Source organism: Gadus chalcogrammus, chromosome 5, assembly GCF_026213295.1.
Source record: "Gadus chalcogrammus isolate NIFS_2021 chromosome 5, NIFS_Gcha_1.0, whole genome shotgun sequence".
NCBI classification, from domain to species: Eukaryota; Metazoa; Chordata; class Actinopteri; order Gadiformes; family Gadidae; genus Gadus; species Gadus chalcogrammus.
Window position 1 is genome coordinate 7,680,500 of NC_079416.1, and position 24,590 is coordinate 7,705,089.

Below are 24,590 nucleotides of genomic sequence, written 5' to 3' on the forward strand. Positions count from 1 at the left end.
GCAGAGGAGAGAAAACATGCTCGCTGTGAGCACACATAGCATGTGGTGTTCTGTTCTTCTGTTCTTGCTTCATGCTTCTACTGCAGGTTTTTAGAGTAACAAAGGGCACAGAATGGCGGTATGTAATCTATAACATAATTATTTGCTTGACATAAGGAAATTACATTGCAAAAGGAGGAGAGAATGCATATGGCATATAGGGTACATCCATTACATATTTGATCCAGTAATTATGCAAGGGATAATGTATGGAAAATAAGCCCCGACAGGGTAAACCGGAAAGCGGAGGAAGGGGCTTATTTTCGATAATGACTGGCAACGTTTTATACATTATCCCGCTTATTACACGGCTTCTTGCCAAAACGAAAAAATAACTTCACATGCTGTGTCTTTTTACTATTTATTTATTGGTTACCAGCATTCGTAGTGTTGATTAGCACAGAACTAGTCCGCCAAAGACGTTGACGTCGCTTATCCACGGGGTTGATACGGAAGACCACTTTCCTTGACAGCAGTCATTATATGCTTAGCAACAGTTAAATTATCAAAAAATAATTCTCCACCGGAAGTTCTGAAGGCCAGTGTACGGAGCGTTCCACAGCATTGAGATGACCCGTATAATATATATATATATATAAGGGCTGTCAAATGATTGCATAGTGATGAAAAAAAAGAATAGTGTGTTAATGCATTATTTTTTTTTACTAAGATTAAAATTGCGTTATAGCATTATCATAGCGCTAATTTTAACAGCCCTAATAAATATGCTTCATCACAGGTGGGTGAAATGCAACACAGAGGGATTGATTGGGGAGGGTGGGAACCTTTTTTTGTTGTTTTATTTCACAATGATGTTTTTACAACTCTCGAATCATACCTACAGCCACTTTAATGTGTCATTGAAGTCAAAGAGCATTTATTGGGACTACAGAGCAATCCCATTGTTTCATTGCCTGGTGTGGAAACAGAAGCTGTGCCACCATGCTCGACCCAGGTTCAGAGTATTATTTAGGAAATACAGCATGCAGCAAGGGCTCTTCCAGATTCACTCTCTAGCCATTGCAGAGAATACCAATGTGATAAAAGATGTTTAAGAAAGGCGGGGGCACATAAGCTACATGGAATGGTTCTTCAAGAGATGTCTGTACCATGGACAGAACGAAAGGAATCAGCAGGAGTCATGCGGTTTTTCCACATCTGTGGTGCGGTGCTGGTCTCAGGGATGATTCATCTCAAAAGGGAGATTGATCACACAAAGGTATCCTGTGGAAGATGCTGTGGACCGCGTTAACAAGGAGGAAGGACAAGGAACTCACATGGCGGGGGCGAGGGCTATGGCAGAATCCTCTGATGGAACAAAAAAAACACTTCCATGTCCCCTGGCGAAGAGGAGGAGAGGAAATTCTGACACTCAGACCCCCACTCTGGATACTCTGTAGTCTCAGAGTCGCCTGAGGTGCCGTCCATGGTTAGCGGGTCAAGCTGAGCCCTTTGGAAAATCGAGAAGATCTGGGCCTGTGATCAAAAAGAAAGAAGGACAAGTCGATGACCTGGGTCGTGGAAGCGCATACATTCTTCTAAATAATTGTTTTTCATTGAAATTCTCCTCTTGCCAACAAAGTATTTGCTGCCCTAGGTGATATATATATAAGTACAAATAATCTCAGTAAATTCAAGAAAAACAGACCTAAAGGGGAATGTGAAAGTATGCCGCTCGCTATATACGCTGACCTTGAGGGACTCCTTCTGCACTTCTGTGTCGTTTTACTCATTTTTTTCTTTCTGTTCATACAGATTTACTTTCGGCTACTCACTTTTCACGGACCCATTTTTGTTGCCCACTCCAGAGCCATTGCTGCCTTGCCGTCCGGGAATGCTGCAGGACAGGACTCTTTATGAGATATGCCTTTATGTCTTTCTTATAGGGCATGTATTTAACCAATTAGGGCTGTCTGTTGAGAACACTAGCTGTATATAGGGCTGAATAAACAATATTTGTTCGACTTGGGTGAAGACTCACTGTAAAGAAAAAGGAGTGTGCTGTTGCGGTGACGATAAACACAGGGAACTAGTTGCGTGTGAGGAACAGCTGGTAGGCTGAGACAGGTTCTGGGAATAAGTCTGAAACAGGGTTAAGAATTTGGCAGACATTAAAGCTGGAGTAACACATTGGTGCAGACGTTTAGTGGGTGGTAATGGGTGGTGGTGGTAGGAGGGTGTTCAGAAGTATTGCTGTCAGACGTTGTTTTTAGTTTACTTGAGTTTTTGGCAAGTATACATCCTTAGAGTGCCCTATTGGGAATGACAGACAATTGTGAGTTTTCTAGGCTACAAAAAACACATAACCACCGTTGGAGGCAGCTGTGTAGCTAGTGAGTTTCCAGGCGAAGAGTTAAATAAAGGTCCTCTTAGCCTGGTGACTTGGATTCCGAGGGTGAAAAGCGAAAGCATTCAAAATATGGGGTTTGTTGCTTTAGAGTTTATTCCCTTCTTTATATTACCTTTATTTAGTTATCAACTTTGGCCTGTGAAAGTGGATGTTTATTTGGACTTTTACTATATTATTTGGTTCATTGTTAGTGTTTGGAGTTTGGAGTAAATGTGGCAATTAAATTATAATCAAGTCGACAAATCTGTGTTGTAATTGCTTTAACTTGAATGGAATATATGATAAGGCTTCCTCAACTAGCAATGCAGTCCTATTTAGCTTTAGCACCAGGACATTAACAAACTGCCGCTGCTCTTCCCTCGTCGTCTCACGATGAAAAGTTTGATGGAGATATTTCAAGGCTTCTGAAATGGAGACATTACACCACAACGGCGCAGAATGATGTACATGCCCAGATTTCTGAACGGGGCTCTTTATATAAACTCCCAACGCTGTCATGCTGTAGCCGCGATGGATCTGCTTCAGCTGCCTCAGCCCCCTCTGAGAGTGGAGAGGGCGTGCGGGGTCTGAGGGAGGAGAACCGGCAGCTCGCAGGGAGATGGTGTAGCCGTTCGGGACAATTGAGGGGCTTGTTTGCCCTTCTCCCGCAATCTATTAGGGTTGAGATGGATAGCCATGCGGCAGGACGGACCTTGTGCGTGTAGTGATTTTCGGGCCATGCAGCTAGGAGGGTCTATGGCTAACGCAGCTGCATCAATAAAAGTGCCAAAGGAATGATCGAGGTTTCCATCCGAGTGCGTTCTATCTAAACAAGCCGACCAACAGAGTGTGAAACAGGGCTCGTCATTTAAGGGGGTTTTCTTGCACCATGCGACCAGAAATGTTTGAAGCATAACCTCAAATAGTGATGGGCAAAGCAGTACTTTGAATCAGCTCGTTATAAAGATCTGGTCAAATGATTAATTCACGAGTGTCGTTCTTCTGTGCTTCTGACTGCGTAGTCCAACTCACTGAACTGAAACACAGCCGAGGGTGAGCTGAGAAGTACGGTACAGTTTGTAACATGTGGAGTTCCAGACTGCCTTTTACTCTGAAACATATCCCATACCGTTTCTATTGATTGTTTATTATGTACAAATTAATAGTGCCACACACAAACGCTGGGATGGGGCCGCCATCTTATGAGGAAACGGCAGTGATACTCTAAACATGTAGCGTTTAACATGGCGTTTGGCAACTTCACATTTAGCAACTTCATGTGTATGTGTGCGTGTGTGTGTGTGTGTGTGTGTGTGTGCGCGCATGCGAACGCGACACTGCATATACATATATCTAAATGCAGGCCATGCTCTTGAATCATGGCAGCTGAATATCGGCAACCCAATGTATTTGCTGGGGTGAACATACGTCATTCCTCCTGCGAACAAATTACCTGAGTGACTGAGTGCATCCCTGCGAATGAATCGTGTTCGCTCGCGACTGACTGGGCAACCCGGTATCACGCGATTGCGTGCTCCTGCGCACAAACGTCAATCTATTGAAGCCTAATTATATATAGCCTATACATATATATAGGCAATATATATAATTAGGCAATATATATATATATATATACATATAGCATTTTTTTGGTTTTGGCATAAACATAACTAGGGTGCACTGTACTATCTGCGCACACCCTTTCTGAAGCCTCTCTCTCGCTCTCTCTCTCTCTCTCTCTCTCTCTCTGTCCCTCCCTCTCTCTCTTTCTCTCTCTCTCGTACCGTTTAGTTAATTTTCTTAGAACACTCCCATTCAGAATGCATTGGTTTACATTTCGTTCTGTGTAACACGCAAAAAGTCGGACTATCGTGCTCTGGAACACGCTTCAATAGATCAACGTTTGTGCGCAGGAGCACGCAATCGCGTGATACCGGGTTGCAACCACACACACACACACACACACACACACACACACACACACACACACACACACACACACACACACACACACACACACACACACACACACACACACACACAACCTCTTGCAGGCAGACTCAGAATCTTGAGCCCATTTATTAGGGAACAGGTGTTATCGGGATTCCATCACTGCATTCCAAGAATCCTGCATAGTGAAAGTCTTCCCTTTTTTTTTTAACTGTACAATGGCATTTTATTCTACATACAAAACAACCATAGTATTTTTCAGGAGTCCACGACCACCCTGCCCGTTTTGACACACAAAAGTAATTTGACACTTCTGGGATGAGCCAATGATTCATCTGTTTGGAAGGTTTTGTTGGAGACAAACAAAGAATCTTCAGGCAACAGATGTGACAGCTGTGACTGCTCTCTCTCTCCTTCGGTCCTCTGTGTTTGCCTACCTGCTACAGGTAGCCAGTGGGCGGGGCTGAGAGGCTTGTCAGCTGATGAGGTGCACCTGTGCAGGTCTGCCACGCAGGCTTTAGTCAGTCTCTCTCTCTTTCCACAGAGGCAGGCGGGCTTGGGCTCTGTTTAGGGTGGCTCCTTAAGGTTTTGGACCTTTGGATTGGTTCCATGTTTTGTTTTATGTTAACACTATTCAACATCCCCACAGCACACTTTCCACTGCCCATATACATAGGCTAGTCGAAAGAATTGTGTGTTTGGTCAGTAGTTCAGTTGGTTGGTCACATATGTTGGTTTGCTGTTCAGGTTTGGTTTGTTGCATTTTGTTTGGGTATTTCCAACATGGTAAAGATGGTTTGTTGTTCCCAGCATTTGTTTTGTCTGTCTGGGTAAGTTTCCTCCGTTCTGGCTCGGTCGGTCCTTGTGATTTTGGTACTGGTTTTCTGTCCAAACCATATAATCGCACATTTTCTAATCTTCCATACGCTACACTAATCCCTTGACAGATTTCATGATACTTACTTTATTCTAATAAATAACTTTATCCCTTATCATGTGTGGATCCCGATCTTTGCTCTGACCCGAGCCTCGTCTTAATGCAGCCAAGGAGATGGAAGAGCGTTATGAATAATTATTATATGATTGTGTTGTACAATGAAAGACAGTAAAGATTCAATATGAATGGTAAAATAAGGATGGGATTTTATTTGAACAATAAAATATGTGTTGGGCAGTTTATAGAGAGGCTGAGATTATAGATTTCATATTCAAAGGGCGAAGGGGTGAAAAAATTTAAGAAATATATTTAAGAAATATAGGCCTACTCAAAGCCCATTGATATCATACCCTATCCAATAATAAAGAAATTTCAGTTTGAATGGTAACAATTCCGTTAAATCCTCGTCCTCGTTTTGAACGTCTCACTCATGGCCGATCAGGTGTTCTTTCTGATTAGCTCTTAATCTAGATCACCTGTCACGCACCCCTTTATAAAAGGTGAACTCAATGGGTTTGGTTTACTTTTCGCATCGGCCTGTGTCAATCGAGGTTGAGTTTAGTGAGGGTTAGAAGTTTTCGATCTAGATTGCAGATCACTATTGTCACTTTATACAAACTGAAAGTATGCGTTGTTGCGTGTTTGTTTTTGTGGGCATTTGACTGAACAGCCCAGACAAATATTGCTACCAACATGGCACTTCGAAACAGACCACCGCAGTGAGTAAAAGTTATTTTCCTTTATTAAATGTTGACGTTTTTGGGCTGTCTCCTCAGACACAAGCCATCAGTATCCCTGCTCTTTGCACCTTGACATGCATGTCGCCGCTGTTTGTTAACCTAGCTTTGCTGATTTGTATCTTGTGATGTGTGTGTGTTTTTCTTAACAGGTGTTAGATGACTGACAAGATCTATGGGGGGGCCCCCTTTGGGCCCCCCCATACCAACTTAGTCTTCAAAGGAATCTAGTCCCATGGGACTCCAGTGTCTTCAAAACATCCTCGGAATACATGTGTATGAATGGTCCACCGAAGGGTTGATCTGGAAGCCACCACGGTCCACGCAGTAATCTTCTGCGTGGGCCGTAGGGGCTTCCAGAGCCATCTTTCGGTCTTGGTCAGGATTTGTTACAGTTGCCCTTCAATGTAGCAGGCTACGGGTTTCTGAAGAAGCCTGCTTTACGTAGCATTGGAGTACAAATATTGTGCAAAATGCTCATGTAATTGCACTAGCACTAGTAACCTGTAGATTAGCTTAGTTTAACGTCATTCCGTGCTGTCTCTGTCTCAATGTGTGGCTTAATTTAAGTCCGCAAGGCCCTCTGGTAAACCACGTTGGAACACCCCTGGACAAGGTGATTAGTCACTGGGTGTGTGCTAAAGTTTTGTTCCATTTTTCACTAGTTGGTTAAGGTTTGGTATAATTGTTTGGATGCTAGCGACGTGATGGCGTCTGTACAAGAGCCTACCGTGGCCAGGCCACAGTTGCGACGGCCATGGCCAGATGGCCTAGTGTGAGTGCAACCTTGATTGCATTTGTATACTGTTTACCATTGGATGTTTATGCAATTTGGCTTAATTCATCCGCAGTAAAGCTGCATTTGACTATTCCAGGGTCGTTTTGTACAGGCTTTCAATTGACCATGTTGACTAGTTTGTGGGAAGTTTTTTTTTTAACTTTGCTTACAATCCAACGGTTGTGACAACTTATGCAACTGGGCTGTGAACCTTGCAATTCTAGTTGCATATTTGTACACGCAAGCTTGTCCATTTCTATCGCCATCACTAACACTAGCTTCAGCATTTCCTTGTAGGCCATTAGCTGACTTGTGTATTGGAGCGATGATTTGGGTATTTTAAGATGCTTGAAAACCTAAAATAAAGCAAAATGTGTGTCTGGTGTGCAAGAGCCAATTTGTTGGCTTGCAGTAGTCGAGGAGTTGGCGTAGGTCGTAAGCCATCTGGAGGTTGTGGCAATGGAGGCTTGTGGTAGATCTGCCATCCAAGAAAGGTTAATTCTTCTGAAGCATTGTGAAAAGCGAGGGTCGTATTTCCCCAGATGCTACCATTTAGCCATTTACCTTTGCATTCACACAAAGCACCACACTACAAACAACCACGCAACACAGTTTAATACACTCCATTTATTTACAAACATGCTAGATAATTCACACATAGATGTGTTTGTCAACTACCCTTCTTCCTGTCCGTCCGGCAAACTGGTCCATGGGGAACGCGTGCCGCATGGGAACCAGGGCTTTATTTTCTGTTCCGGGACAGTTCATTTGGTTTGCTAATGGCGGGGGTGGTGAGGTAGCGTTTGTACTTTGAGTGTCGTTATGGTTGGTGTGATTTATTTATCAAGACTGTGTTGTGGGTGTGTGTGTGCATATATTGGTATGCATCGTTTGATGAACATATAGTGTTGGGGCTATTGTTTTGTGGTGTTTGATTGATCATGTGATATTGATGCGTCACCTATCCCAGTGGTTTCTCCCAATCGGCCCTGATTGGTAGGCCTATTTAAGGGGAGACATGGGAGGGGAAAAAGGTCGGGCATTTGACATGCAACAGCTTGCCGAGAGGCTGTATTCTTTTGTGTTATCTTTTTGTGCACTGTAAATAAACCGGCATCATTTTTGCAACCTTCAACTCTCTTTGCTGACTCCTGATTTTCTGACCAACTGACTCCTTGGTTGCGTCCCGTCCCGCATGTGAGTTGAGGGTTCAATACCTCTTTCTCACACATGATTAATAGTTTAGTAAATTGAATCTATTCATATAGAACTATAAAATCCAAGACTGCAGCCAGTAACTTGGATCGCAATATGTGGAAAGTATTAGTCTTCATTTGTAACAACAGAATAATTAACATGACTAACTGGGTTTCTTCCATTTTCTAACTAGGGGGACTTGACTGGTGAGTCTACTGGATTAATCAGTAGCGGTACTTTGCCCAACAGATTTGATGGCATGACTACAGGGTGACAAAGACAATTATTCCCTGCCTATCAAAAGAGATTTCTAAAACATATCTGCTAGAACAGTTCCTATACTTTTTGTATAATTTGGTCATGCTGCAAATTTACTTTTTGTAGTTGCTCCATATTTAGTTCTTTGACAGCCTCACCTGCTAGAAAAGTCTATTCAAATTGGCTAAATATAATGAACCAAATTAATAGCCATGAAATGTTGTCACTCATACTAATGGCAAATACCCTCTTTCAGTTGGTGGTTCAACACTGATGTCTCTCTAGGCTTGAGGGAGAGCTCACAAGTAAATTACACGAATGTCCTGGAGCAATTGGGAATACACTTTTATTTAGTCTACCTGACCAGGGATATCTTTGAACTATAGGTCACCTAACCCAAACTTTTCACTCTTGTTAGGTTGTCCTTTTCTCTTGTTTTAACCCGAAAGGGCTGAAATATCAACATTTCAGGTATTCTGTTTGGATAATGTGCAAAACTTGTGGCTTCACTAATAAAAATAATTAACGAATGTATTTTTCTTAATGTGGTTAAACTATTTAAAGATTTGTATGCAAAATATTTCTGCTCAATTTGTGGTCAATGAAACTCTGAAATTTTTTAATTTGATGAAACACAACTATGGGTTAAAGGTATTTGCTTTGGGCATCTTTTGATATTTTTAGAATCTAGCTCCATTGCCGTTAGAAATGGTGTCTCCCAGTACTGCAAAGTGCTTCCACAAGTTTAAAAAAGAATGGGCAGAAAAGGAACTGCCAACTAAATCTATTTAACATGGGTAGAAAGTTTCCATGGAAGCTCTTGGCTGCTGGTTCCCAACACGGCTCCACTGTTAGCCTGTGACCTTGCGTTTAACTTTTTTTGACTTTTGGTGACTTTCACAAAAGAGATGAACTGGTTAATACATTAAACAAGACATTTCATGGTACCATTTTGAACTGTTTGTGGATATTGCATTAAATCCATATGCTTGAAACTTTTCAATAATGCATATCAACGAAACAATGGAATGAAATAAATAGTTCAATCAATTTGTGGGACTTGGCTGCTTTTACATTATTACTCATTTTGGGGGTTATTTCAGTCTCTCCAACCTGCAGGTCGTGCGATGAATCATGTGAATGGGAATATTCTATAAATGTCTTGATATCATCTTTCGTCTCAACACTTCTGCTGCAGCCGCTGTTGAAGCGTATAAGTCCTTTGAGATCCCCTTTGATAAAAGGGGGGTTGGATGCGCAGGAGCACGCAATCGCGTGATACCGGGTTGGACTGGGAGCCCAACTAACTGAGAAATGAGCAGGTCATTTCAGGGAGTAATTTCTTCAGTTCAGTTTATTAACCCAAAAGATTCATTTTCAACAAATCGTTTGCGAACACTAACCTGAAAAGCGAATGCTAGTATAACTGTTGTTCTTGTTGCCATCCGTTGGCTTATTTTTTCTCCGCCTGATCTTCTAGAGCTCTCTCCCACAGTTATCCATTTCCATAATGATGGGGCCCCATCCGGTTCAATGCGCTTGGACGCAAATTTGAGGGATTCTGATCCGTTATTATGAAATGAATGCAGTTATCAAAAATATGTATTTTAGTGATTCAGCAAATATCCCCATATAAATCTATTGAAAAGTGGACAGTCGGCAGGCAGTCAATGTTGGTGCAGTGTACAGCGGTCAGAGGTCAGCTGAACCAGCAAACTATTGCCTGACATTACAGCAGCAACAACCAGAACACCCTTAAAAGTGTTGTTACCACTCAGAATTCCTACCCCCCTACTAGTGTGTGCAAGCTAGTACATCCCTGCTAGCAGGACGTGCATGCCAGTACGCACATTGACATCCAGGTGTGCTATGTGCCATCTTAGAAAAATAAGTTTAATGCCATGTGGGCCAAGGTACACATGCTATATATTTAAGGGTTTGCCAAACCATCCTACAATCAATATACCCCTTCTTGTCCAATTATGTGATTTATAATATATCTGGAATAAATCGCTTTGTGCCTTTTCAAAACCAAATCTATTTTAGTATTGCTATACAGAATATCTGGAAAGAAAATAAAAATGCCACCCTGGTCTGACTAGTAAATGACTTCTCGTAACACCCTCTCTTAGTAAAATGTAGATGAAGTTTACAACATCTTCTCTTTGTGAGAGTGCTGCACAAAGACTGACCTTCAAAATCATGGTTACGTGGAAAACAAGCTCTTTGGGACAACGTGGCCTTTAAGGACAAAAGCACTTCATAGGAAACATCTGATTCACAACCACCTTGCTTCGAGAATCAACTCCTTTGAGACAACAAGGCTTTCAAGAGAATCATCACATTGAGATTTACTGTGAGTCCGAATATCTACCCCAAGGTCATGTCTCATGTGAGATGAACAGAATGGCCTGAATAGCCCATAGGAAAGAGAGAATCTCTGTGTTGGGAAATGCTAATAAGAAAAGGCAGCTCGATTCAGGGTCTAGCCAGGGAATGTTTTCATGGCACCCAGTACGTTGCCAAACAAATTCTCTATAGAAAGAAAATGATGGGTTTTCATATTTTCACATCTCAATCACGAACAGCGTTTATCAAAAGCTGATACACGTTCACCGTGTGTGTTTGTCGTCGTTAGGACAAAATGATGACCTGCGGTGCATTGATAATGCACCCAAAGCCAAGTCTTAATCATGATTGGAATGTGATTCCGATCATACATTAAAGCCAGCGAAAAAATCGTTATCGTTGTTAACAAATGCGAGTATGTCATGGGTCCACTGTGTGTCAGTCAGGCAGCAGAACTACTACAACGATGAAGACATTTACTCTGTAAGGGTTAGGATTAGGATTTAGGATATTCTTCATTTCTGGTCAAATGTATATTCTATTTTATTCTATTTTTCTATTGTATTTTATTTTTATTTTAAGCACAGAAATACAGAGTACGTCACCCAAACATTTCACTGCACATCCTGTATGAGCATGTGACAAATAAAAACCTTTGAACCTTGAATCTTGAATAAGGTCCTAGAGATAACAGAGAAACATTGTGTTTAAAAATACAGTGCATGGGAAGACCCCCGAGACCAACAATACAGAGATCCGGACCATGAAGTCCCCAAATCCTAGAAACACCCATTGGCTACAGTGGTAATAAACGATGACCCAATTATAAGCCTACATGTTAATAACGAGGGAATAAACTTACCATCGCTATTCCCACTTGTGCCACAATCACCAGTTTATATCAGTCACTAGTTTCTTGTGAGATTGTATGTGGCCACCATCTCTTCCAGGGCCCGCTTGTCCATCTACCTGCCCCCTTTCTCCGCTGTTCATATTTTTTGTATTCAACAACAGAAGCATTGTACTACTTCTCTGTCCCTTAGGGCCTTGTTTCTTGGTTGGATTTTCCAGAAAGAAGTTGCTAGCAGCATTTGCCCGTTTTCTTTTCCTCTGCGACACAACTACCACATGGAGCCTTTTATAAAAGGGAACTCTTTGTTTTCTCCCTCCCTCTCTCCGTTCACTCATCATCATCTCTCCCAGTGCACTCACTGCTCAGCTCCTAGCTTACTCTCTCCTGTCCTCACTCCCTCTCGCATCCCCTCTCCTCTGGCCCCCCCAACACCGCCCCCATTATTTCCTATTATATCTCGGTGTATTGGGGTCACTTTATGAAACAGCATTGGCTTCCCGGACTGTTTGCACTGCTTGACAGCTGGTGGCTGTCATCAGAGTGCGAAAGACACGGGTGGATACAAAGGCAGATGTTTCTCCCCTTCAGGGAGGATATTTCGTTTTTTCTTTGTCATTTACCGCTGTTGTTTTTCTTTAGCAACCTCCTGTTGAACACTGAGAGATGAGTTTATTTAACCAAAGAAAAAAAATTGATAATTGTATCAAATACTTTTATCCATTCTGTGTTGTATCCTTTCTGTGGTAGAAATGATGCTTGTACTCACTTCACATGCACCCATGTCAGCAGAAACATTAGCCCAGTTCGGTAATACTGAACCTAGAGAACACGGCATTGCACTGACAAGGTTATGGGTCAATTCCCACAGGTGCCACCTAGGCTAAGAATAAAAGCACTCAAGCGATTTCTGATGAAAGCGTCCAACAATTGACTATCATGAACACATTACTCGACCATGCATGCTTTAACTTCATCCCTCGGTATACTATAACATGTGTTCACCAAGATTTACTGCTGCTATAAATAGCCTGGCTGGATACCAAACAAGCTTTTATTTTTGTATTTTGTGACCACCACATACCGTACTTACAACTGAAATGTCAGCAACAACATTTTGAACCAGTGAAGGACAATACTAAACACTTGTAGTATTTAGCATATTACCTGACACAACCTTACTGCATACCTTGCTGATTTTATCCTCTGTGGACACAGGACAAATTACTTATGTTGACTTATTTTATGCATTAATAACAATAACACCAAAGGCATATAGGCCATATTAAACCTTCCTAGCCCAATAAACGTAATGTCTTTATCGCTAAACATGAAAAGACCGGATCCCCGCCCATTCGTAGGCTGACAAAAACTCCATTAAACAAATCCAACTTTTTATCCGCTCCGATAATGCCGTGCGTCATCCAGAGCTCCCTTGAAGCAGTGATAAAGTTAATATCTCACCTTTTTTTCCATATGTTTGTGAAGCGGCGCAAATTATAGCTTCTGTGTTGTCTCCATGGTGACGACAATCAACAGGTTACCTTCGCCTGGCTTCTCTATTACCAAGCCAAAAAAATGCCCTGGTCACATCCCTGAAGACATGATAGGGATGGGCATGAAACATACAGCAATGCTTCCCTTTTGATCTCTTAGAGCATAGCTGTCCACCAACACAAGATATAGGGGTCCCCAGAGTATATAATCATGTCGCAAGATCAGTTACACCCACAAGCTGGTAGCCTACACACTAAGCACATCAATATATACATAGGAGGACTTTTACTTTGGAGGATTATTACTTTGTTTGCTCCTCCCCGAGTGTCGAGATGTCCCTGAGCAAGACACCTTACCCTAGCTGCTCCCGACGAGCTAGCTTTCGCCTTGCATGGCTGACTCAGCCGTCGGTGAGAGAATGTGTGCATGAATGGGTGAATGTTACCCTAATGGCAATAATTGTAAAGCGCTTTGAGTGGCCACTTGTTACAAAAGAGCTTTAGATATGCAGTCCATTTACCATTTATTTTATTTTATTCCATGTCGTAGATTACCCATGTTTACGTCGTCCCAACTTCTCCCAACTTCACTGAAAGGTGGAGATATAGGAACAGGAGAGGAAGAGTCACACCAGAATGGTGTGACTCCACATGCTGCGGAAATGAGCAGGCACTGAGGCAAAGAAGAGGTCTGTTCGATTCCCTTTTCACAGCCAACGGCGCCGTTAGTTTTCGAGAAATACAAAGAAAGAACACAGAGAAACGCTGTAACATAACGACGATGACTGTAGTAGTCGATCTAACTTCCATATCTCCATCCTCCATGAGGTGGACATGAGCCCAGCGGACGAGGGGAGCCTGTGAGAGCTGTCCTCTGTCTCGTCTCCCCCGACCGGGGCCTAATGGAAGATCCCTGGGGGAAGGAGACATGTTCCCCGCCCGGGCTTTGGTCCGGGCTCATGAAAGGCCTGGACAAACGGTACGGTATGGAGGGAGGCGTCCGGTGTGAGGGAGACGGACGGGCGGACTGGTTTGCATCAAAGATGTGTGCCTGGATCCTTGATCTAATGTGTTCATCCAGAGAGGGAGAGAGGGAGAGAGGGGGGAGAGGGAGAGAGAGAGAGAGAGAGAGAGAGAGAGAGGGGGGGGGGGGGGGGGGGGGGGAGGGGGGGAGAGAGAGAGAGAGAGGTTTGGATGGAATCCCAGATCTGTGTCCTGGTTGTGGTTGCCAAATGTCTCCGTACTCCGTAATTTCTAAAGTTTGCAACTCGTATTGTTTCAGCGAGGGAATCAACCACACTGTAACTCACCCTCAGTGTCTCTCGGGATTCAGATTTTCTGTTTTATATTATCCCAAGGTGTGTGATTGGTGAACTTAAGGCGGGAAACTCTCTTTTCTTTACACTCACTATTGTTTTTGTCTGCAAAAACACAGCTGCATCGCAAACCAAGATCGGCAAAACAAAACTACTAAATCGACCTCTTGAAGTCTGATCGAGCTCAAACCAGCTGGAGATGACTTAATATATACACATATATATATCTATATCAACATATGTATACCTATATATGCATCTATACGTCTATCTCTATAGCTACGTAGATACAGAATCCTTCCACTGATGTGGATGCTTCAGGCTGCGGGCCGCTGCCCTCGTTATCGTCTCCTGACCGGCTCACCCCCCCTGCTGGTGGGCGGATCAGCGGGGGGGGGGGGGGCACTGACTGCCGACCCCTGACCCTCCCTCTCCATCACGACGGTGCGTGTGCTGGATCTCAACAGTGACCAGTGAACCTCAGTCAGTAGGGAGGGGGGTGTGGGGGGGGGCAGTAGTGCACCCTGGTGGTGGTGGGGGGGGGTTCAGTGGGATGCGAGGGAGGGGGTTGCTCATGGCATTAGACATCAGCATGAATATGAGTAGAGGGGTGGGGTTGGGGGGGTACAGGGGGAGTCGACAATGACAGGCTTCATCGGTATTGCACTGCGGCCATACATAGAATGTGTGCGTTTCTGTGTGTGTGTGTGTGTGCGTGTCTGTGTGTGTGTGTGTGTGTGTAGGGTAGGGTAGAAGAATTTCACCCAATGTGTTTTAATGAAGGCTTTAACAACGAATGCAGCAAGAATCCTGAGGCCTGACACGCCAGTCCGCAGGGCCATTAGCTATGGGGCGCACATGGCCCGAGCCCTCTAAAGCCTTTTATCATTGCCACAGAAAGGACGGCGTGGGAGGAAAGAAAATGCAGGGTGTGTAGGTGGGCCAGGGAGGAGGTGGAAAGGTGCAGGGTTCTCTCTCTGTCTCGATGGCGCTCATTTTTATCCTTCCGTCTATTTTTACCAGCTCAAAGCCCACTCACACACATATGGCTCCCTCCCCCCCCCCCCCCCCCATCAGTGTTTACCTTGAAGATGAACACCTTGTAACATGCTATAGTGAGCTCCGAACAGGGAACAAAGTGTGCTGTGTCTATCGGGTGGGAAGTAGAGAAACTGCAGATTTGCAGCTGAACACGCAGACAGCAAACACACACAACCTCCAAATGTCTCGTCAAGTCCCAGGCAGCAGAGAACACAATGCTGGGGACTGAGACGGGGGGTGGGTGACGTTCAGGGATAACGACCGGGTTACTGCAGTACAGCCGGGCGGAGAGACGCGACTGGAGGCAGATATAAGGTTGCATAATGAAAGCGTAACCCAGGGGATTAATGAGAAGGAACAATCGTTTCATGGCTCAGGGGCCCTGGTGGATATGTTTTATAATGCAATTCTTATATTGCAGCATGGGACACAGGAGTAAGAGCTTGCCAATAGGGTGAAATGGATATGCACCCGTGGAGCACTTACCATGATGATCATTTTCTATATTTTATGTGTGCATTTTGCAGTACAGTGAAACCATTCGTTTCAACGCATAACAATCCATTTGTTGTTTACCGTGGCGTTACCTGACACTTACCCGCTAGTCATTAAAGGTCCCATATTATACCACCAGGTGTGAGTGTGATTAGCCGTTACAAGCCGTTTTGCGGGATGTATCAGTTTACCCAGTTGACTGGAACAAACGTTGCTCATCTATCCTTCAGGAAAAGGCAGAGTTTATGACGTCTTGTAGCAGCTAATCACACTCAGACCTGGTGGTATAATATGGGACCTTTAAGGAGCAGATGGGGGCCCAGATATCTTGCTCAAGAGTGCTCAAGGGACTGCCAACATGGGGTTTCAACCCTCGAACCTTTTGGCTGGTCTGCCATTATATTGCATTTACATTATAAAATGTCAATGTCTAACAGTGTTATATGATGCAAAGGTTGGGTTATGGTTATAAGGTGTCCAGCATTGAGCCGTAAATCATGGCATACCTACCATCCCACGGTCAATATATGCACTCATAAGAAGCGGATGTGAGCATCCAACAAGTACTGATTAATTACACTGGAATGGTTTCTGATCTTTGAACCACGAATGCTATCTGTTGAGTTTGATGTGCAGAGGTATAGGAGGCATATATAATGTCCTTTGATGCTCGACCCGTGCCGTGGAATAAAAGATGAAAAACTTGCCAGGACTCATTGTGTCACCAAAGAGTGACTGTTTCCTATGCACTCCCAAGGCCTCTGCACTCATTAAATGAGCAGGCCTCAGACGAAACCAGACACGTCCCTCTCTCTAGATCTACCTATCTCTCTCTCCCATTCGTTTCCCTGTCTGTCTCGTCTCACTAAACGAAAGAATTCCAGCGAGGCCTTCAAGAGTCCCTCTCACTCACTCTCACACACACACACACACACACACACACACACACACACACACACACACACACACACACACACACACACACACACACACACACACACACACACACACACACACACACACACACAAACAAAAAACACCTCACCCCAGCGATATTTTGCTTTCTCTAAAAAAAGGATTAAACTGTCATTACATTACACCACACAGAGGCACATCTCTGATAGATTACAATTAATACTTACTTTGACAGCTCCTTCCCTTTGTTTGGCCAGATGTCCAAAGTAACTAAGATAGAATAAGGGTGTTTAGAAAATATGCTTTGACATTAAAATGAAGTGCTTAAGTCCCGCACTGGGATTTAATAAGATTGTTGATGCATGAGGCAGCAGTCTTACGGCATCTCCATTAAAGATGAGCTCAGAACCGGGATATCAGTGTCATGCTCCGGGTCCCCGTTCCTCCGTTTTTCAGATCAGCACGCCGTCTGGAATAAGGACCAGGTTTGGGATCAAGGTCAAATCCATCGGTGTGCAACTTCAATACATTGAGTGTGCATGTGAAAGACAAATTATGTATGATGTTTTGAATAAAACCAAGCAATGGATATTGTTTTCTTGCATTTGTTTGCAATTATTTCTAGTATCGATTTCAATTCCTGAGGATACTGTAACGTCAATTCATACATTCATATGAATGAGGAAACCAACTACTAAAACATAAACAGTACCAGATCCTAGAACAGCTGGCACCTTCTGCGCAGTAAATACCACAAGGCTCCCCTCGGGTTTCTGTTTTAACTACTTTCCTCGATGGATGTGGTCTTTAGGGGGGCCTCATAACACAACCGGTAACTTGCAGAACTTAATTAAAGGGATTTCTGCCTTCTTAGCTTCCCTCCGTCTCTTCATCTGCGATCTTAAGCCGGTCCACTCTAGGAAGGCATCCTCATCAATTGCTGTCCTTACTGTGTTGTCAGGGGCTCCGCAGCTGAGGAGATCGTTCCTTATTTAATGGGCCCCTGCATTCAAACGGGCCCCTCCCCCTGTTCCTCAAAGCTTCCCCCCCCCCTCCCTTGTATTGATGGAAAATCACTGGACTAAACCCCTAATCAAGGGCTGGCATCTGTCAGACTAGATCACTAACTTCCTTTCACATTAAGAGCGTATTCCTCCAGGTGGGAAGACTGCACATGGATTGCAATGGTGAGCTGAGATTTCACGGTCACCTAATCAGTGAATTACATAACAAGTTGATTAGCAAGGCAAGGCAAAAAAAGAAAATGGAAAATAAGAGCTAGTAGTTAATTGCTAATAATGCTCTCTGGATAGCACTTGATTCGGTGAAAGAAGTTAGCCCTTATGAAGACAAATACGGGGTGATTGCAATAAGCAAAAATGATTAAATAAGGCTAAATAAAGTCCTCGCTTCAACAAGGTTAGACGTGGTGTGAAGCCCTGAATACACAACCATTCGTTTGACTCGACGAGTGCTGCAAAGCGATCGAAATACATGAAAAAATGGAATCACCACACATTATAATATAAACATTTATAAATATATATATTTCTTGTATCTTTTTTGGTGGGAAATATAAATAGATTTATAGACATGGATAAATGCCCATACAAGCAAAAGGAGCAAATGCAGGGTTAATCTAGAAATCTAGAATCATATTATATAACAACCCTCAAGAGAGGCTCACTACTACACATATGCACCTGATGAAATCAGACGGACCCCAACACCATCATACATGCACGCACGCACGCACACACACACGCACACACGCACGCACACACGCCATATATCTAGCATTATCGATCCAGTGTCGGGTGGATGAGGTGCACATCGAGCTGTGACCCGTGAGCACCTCACTGACACCTCTGTCATACTGGACTACTCCTTTCTTTCTTGCAAACTGCTGGGCTTTTGCTTCTGCATCCTGGATCACCCGGCGTTGAATGTTGGTTGGGTGTGTCGAGGTCTGTTCATGGATACAGCTTAATTGTATGTAAACACAAGATGAAGATGGATAGGTAGTAGGTGAGTAGTTAGCCTTCTGATCGGCTATCTCCAGCTAAGTGTCCAACTCAGTCCCTCACTGAAGATTAGTCTGGCCTCCATCCCGTTGGGACCAACTTTAAAAAGCTGTCAGGGGGACAGAGTTTAGGTTTGGGACTGAGTGAGCGAGCAGTCTGCAGGATAAGATGAAAAGAACGGCGGTGCCGGATAAAAGAGTAGCAATCGAAACTGTTGTATCTCAAATAGACTGAGTAACGATCTAAAAAGATGAACAGAAATCTGCACTGAAGCCGTTCTCAGAGAATAGTTTGTTCTTGAAGTCAAACTCGCACCCAAGTGCTGGTCCACTTTTGTGGTTCAGCCCACACTGATAATCAGCTAAAAACTGCAGAATATGTTATTTAAATGAAAAGGCTCTCCTGTGATATATCATATGTATTAGTCTATTTCAACTAAAAGTTTTTTTACTACTCTCACTGTTATTTTTTGCTCACAAGAGTATGAAAAGACATATATGGTCTGTGAAAGGCGCTGTACAAATAAAGCTTACTTACTTACTTACTTACTTACTTACTTACTTACTTACTTACTTACTTACTTACTTACTTACTTACTTACTTACTTACTTACTATATGTTTTATTGACTCAAGATTTAAATGTAAAAGGTAAGTAAAAGTAATGCTTTAAGATAAAGGTATAATAATTCACCATAAATAGACATAATTAAAACACAATTAATTAACAGTAAATGAATGGTGTAGTTATCATTAACTAATAGTGTTCAAGTTTGCTTATGGTATTCATCTTAACAAAGGTTTATTTCTACATACGTTATTTCATAGGGTTAGGGTTATCCTTAGAGAGTAAGGCTTAATTAACCTTTAAAATAATGTAGAAAGCTGGTTTACATTAACACCTTAAGTAAATGATTACTAGTCAACAAGTGAACTGTTAATTAACTGTTGCGTGTAAAGGTATAGAGCTTTTATGCTTGTAGCTTAATATTTAAATAAATTTATTCACTATTTGTTTGTCATGTATTGATTTAGACATGTACTTATTCATTATTATTCATGCATTAGGAGCAGCTCAATGCAAACAATCATCAAAAGTGAAAGTGAAAGCGTTGAAACTAAGTCCCCCCCCTCTTCATTGGCTCCATGACAGCTCTGCGATGCGAGGGAGCATACATCACCAGCCTCTGCCAGCGCACACTGTCTGTTTTTAGAACGTTTATCTTTCATCTGGCGGAGTGATGTGTCAACAGAACTCCATTTTAAAATTCAATAACAAAATCAATACTTCAATGAATCCTGGTGATTACGGCTCTCAGAGAGGAGAACGTGTGTGTGTGTGTGTGTGTTTGTGTGTGTGTGTGTGTGTGTGTGTGTGTGTGTGTGTGTGTGTGTGTGTGTGTGTGTGTGTGTGTGTGTGTGTGTGTGTGTGTGTGTGTGTGTGTGCGTGCGTGCGTGCGTGCGTGCGTGCGTGCGTGCGAGTACTACTTGGATGGGCTGATGCAGAGAGGAACAGAAGATATAATAAAAAAGAAAGTTAAAATGACAGCCTCAGCATTTTTACCATATTTCCTATTTTTGGAATACACTTTTTTTTCAGTCATCATCCAATGAACCAATTTCGCAAAAAGGTGTGAAAGGGCTGGTTTGAAGGTTTGAGGGGGAGCAGCAGGCTGTTACGAGTCTTGTCTGAACGAATGCAAGTTGAGCCATGCAGTTTACATGTTGCATGAAAACATACAATGAATGACCAGGAGAGATTAAAGGAGATTCAAGTATTATGGAGTAAGTGGAAAAGCAAGAGCAGCATGGGCCCTCTTATATTTGGTTGGGAATCGTTTGGTCCCGAGATAAATAAAACAATATCCTGAATAAAGTGCTGACGAGGCTACTTTGATCCTTTGGGGGACTTATTTTAAAAGTAGTTTTTAAAAAGGACAATAACAGGTCCAGACATACTCATCATAACCCCTTGTGGAAAAATACATGGACAAGGTCAAAAAAGTATCAAATTGTAAAAAGGAATAAAAACATTAGGAATCATATTTCTTCTCCATCTCTAACTCCTGCGGTTATGTGGACAGTTTCACTATGGATTAAATACCTCCGTGGAGTAAATACCCCCGTGGAGTAAATACTCCCAAAAATCACTTGAGCATTTCAAATTGAGATTTTAAATAACAAAGCTAACTATTGAATTTACACTTGTGCCGCCAGACTTTCACTTCATGTAATCAATTTGCATGTCTCTGCATGTTTGACTTTTTGGTTTTCTTTGCCAGCAAAGCTAACAAGGAGCGATACTATATATCAGCCGGAAACTACACACACACCTAATCTGTGCTTTTTTCCTTTGGTCGAACAGAAGCGGGCCATTCAAGGTACCAGAGGCTTTTCAGAAATACACCCTTCATTCCAGGTTACTGAAGATAAAAAACCAAGTTTGCAGCAGCTTTCGCTATTGGACTTCAACAGAAAAAAGGTAATAAGTATTTAGCCAAGCTCTGGGATTTTGGCGGTCTCAGAGCAACGGTGCAGTTTTACTACTGTTTTATTACTGCAGGAAGGATCACCAGTCAAAGCCAATGAAAAGGCGGTTAGGGCCCGGAATCAACGGCATTCATTCCTTCTGCTTCAGGAAATATGACAGAAAAATACCACAAATACTGCACAAACACAAACAGCCATGCACACACAAACACATACACACACACACACACACACACACACACACACACACACACACACACACACACACGCACAGTACCCTTGAGGATGGCGTGTGTGTGATTTTGTTAAAACAGCCTCTCCCTTTGGGCCAGCGTTTACCTTGATGTGATCATGATGAAGGATCTTAAAGCAAGATCAGAGCATTGAAAATTGATAGGAAGGGACTTACCCAACCAAGCATTATAGAGAAAATAATTGCTATTTTGTGCACAGAATGCCAATAGCTGTAATGCACACATTATACCATCACTGTAACTTTTCTCTCTCTTTCCTTTTGATCCATTTTCTAACCCAGTTGAGACGGGAGTGAAGGCGTGAGAATAGGCTGAGAAAAAGAGAGGTGCAACCATGTTAGCTATTAACCAACGGTAATGACAATGAGTGTAGTTTTTTCTTGCGTTTGGCTCCATTTCTAAGGCAATTGGAACATTCTGAGGGAGTGGAAAGAGAGGTGTGAGCAACTCAGCAGTGGGCTGAACAGCTGGGCTCACAGACATCAGCTTCAAGGTAAAAAAAGGCTTTTTTTAGAGCAGTTCCAGGCGGGAATATTTGTATACATATAATGAAGTTTTACATACATCTTTTAACGTATGTGAATCTGGTCCTGGTAATGAGGTATTAGCCGGATGTTTAGCTGAGAGAGGAAAAGCTTGACATGTCTTCTTAGTTTACTTACAAAAAACTCCCATATTCCCATATTTTATTCATATACAGATATGCGTGACACTTGTTATCCCCACCACCCCAGCTCCCTCTATTTTTGTCACATTTTAAACAAGGAAAGACGGTTGATTGAACCAAGGAAGACAAGCTAATCTTCCCTCACCTCTGCTGTCGCTAATAGTTCGACCCAGAGCCCCTGTAATGGCCCTATCTTCACGGCTATTACCCATAGACGTTTACTAATAACCTTCTACTTGGAACTGCTCTTCTCTTCTTTAAAATTTGGTTTAGGTCGTCTGAGAATCAGCTGTTTAGTACTTTGTCCCAAATTTACAACCTAGAAATGGTCTGGTTTGTTGGAAAAAATAAATAAATAGTGAAGCCTCGATGGAGAATGTAAAGCAATTTAATGGTCGCACTTGCAGCCTAGCACAAAAAGTGTCACTTTGGGGAGAGTGAGCCATGAGTCTAGACAACAAACACATCAGTCGGAATCAGTAGAATGAAAAGGGGGAAAATTGCCATCTTATTAGTTGAAGATCTAGCTATGCGTTTAAACAAATCAAATCCTGAAGGAAAACAACTTTCCTGCCTGCCTGCATCGCATTACTCTAAAGTTAATGGAACCCACTTGGTAAACTAACAAAGCAATAAACAATATCTTACCGAAACACACAAAGACACTCTTTATCCGCCGTAAATGATACGACGCACAACGCCCACTTGGTGTCTTTTGTGTGGCGGCATGTAACTGAGGGGAAATCAAGTAGGTGGTCTGGTCTTAAGAAGAAATATATCTTACAGTCTTTAAGAGAATGCACCTGAGATTCTGCAGGAAGTGCAAAACAGCCCAGGAAAGGCTTACTTCCTGTGCTAAACTACCTCAGTCTTCCATCCCCTCACGGAATAGTTCTGTTGTTGCAGTTGACCAAATGTACTGCTTCCACCGGGAGCGTGCCTACGTTCCCACAGATCTATGGTCCCAATTTCACTGTTGGATCTGGCCTCACTTGAGCCACAACATCTTGTCGGAATTGAGCTAGGGTTAGTCCTAACCCTACCCATATTAACCTAACCCTAACCCTAACCCTGCCTGCTCACTATTGTGGAAAAAAAAATACTCATTAATTCACTATAAAGTGCTTCCAAATTATCTTGTGGGAGGATAGGACATAAATTGAAGGGAAATATAAGGAACACAAGACCTAATTTTGAAAATGTCCTAGAAATGTGGGACCATAGGGTTTCATTTTGGGAAAAATCTTAGAAAAAAGAAAAATCTTATAAATGTTGGAACATAGGACCTAATTATTCAAAATGTTTTGTGTAAAAAACCCTTTATAGAAATGTGAGAACATAGGGCTGTGGGACCATTGGGCTGTGGGAACATGGGGCTGACCCCCTTTCACCGGTCTCCTGACTTCCGTTCACCATCTGGTTTGCGTTAGCAGCAGCCAGCCATTGGTCCATCAAACGTCCCGCTCTTTAAACAAATCTCTTCCTCAAGGCTCTCAGGTAGAAAAAACTAAACATCCCTGCCTAAAGCTTTATCCACTCACGCAAATTAATTCCTATTCAGTGACTATCAGTAACAAACCAGGAGGACAGTGGGACCCTAGCCATTTATTATTATTTATTTTTCAGTTTTAAGTTCTGCTATTGCAAAGTGGCGCTGCTTGATCCGAGACGATTACATATGCTACTGAGCCTAACCGAACGGGGGCACCTCTCAGAGGAAGAAGCTGGGCAGGAGTTTGCCCCCCCTGGCCACAGACGCCAGCAGAATGAAGCCACAGGACACAACTATGGAACGGCAGCTCCGGTCGCATCCCTCTCCCTCAAATAAGGATTTGCAAGCACAGCAACGTCTGCAGCATCGCCACCACTGCCTGTCCCTGCAAAGCGGCCGGAACGTTAGGCTTCCCTCGTGTCATAACAGATGTCTGACGTCTTCCCAGTCCTAAAATAAATGTGCCGACGTATACTGAGGGGAACTGGACTATACTGTACTTACTGTACATTTACAATTAGGACATTTAACCCCATTCCGCTTTTATCCAAAGCAACTTACAATAATGACATTCTTCACAAGAAAGAGAAACAACACTATATTGCTGTCGGTACAGTAAGATGCTTATAGAAACAAATACCAAGCACCAACCATTACGAGGTTAACCCATTCCCCGTAAACAACAAAGATAGCTAGGATAAGATGCTGCACAATGCAAAGTACTATTTTTAAGTGCAAGCACGTACAACACACAATTAGTGTGTAGATTAAGTGTCAGGATGTACGACAGACAATAAGTGCTTAAGAGGGGGATGGGGGGGGGGGGGGGGGTAAGGGGGAGGCTATGCAGGGTGTAGGTGAACTCTGAACATTGTAATCTTTCGCTCGTGGATTGAGGATTTAGGGATATTAACACATGAATCGGTAATGAATGGATTGTGGAAGGGACCTCGAGATCTGCAATCAGAGATAGGATAG

General features: G+C 42.8%; 1 long non-coding RNA gene across 1 annotated transcript; it reads left to right on the plus strand.

Moving 5' to 3' along the window:
* The first annotated feature begins 13,833 nt into the window (after positions 1 to 13,833).
* On the plus strand, positions 13,834 to 21,974 carry LOC130382291 (uncharacterized). The gene is made up of 3 exons (XR_008895548.1): positions 13,834 to 13,899; positions 21,075 to 21,090; positions 21,857 to 21,974. It is a non-coding gene; the product is annotated as an uncharacterized LOC130382291 (long non-coding RNA).
* The last annotated feature ends 2,616 nt before the right edge of the window (positions 21,975 to 24,590 follow it).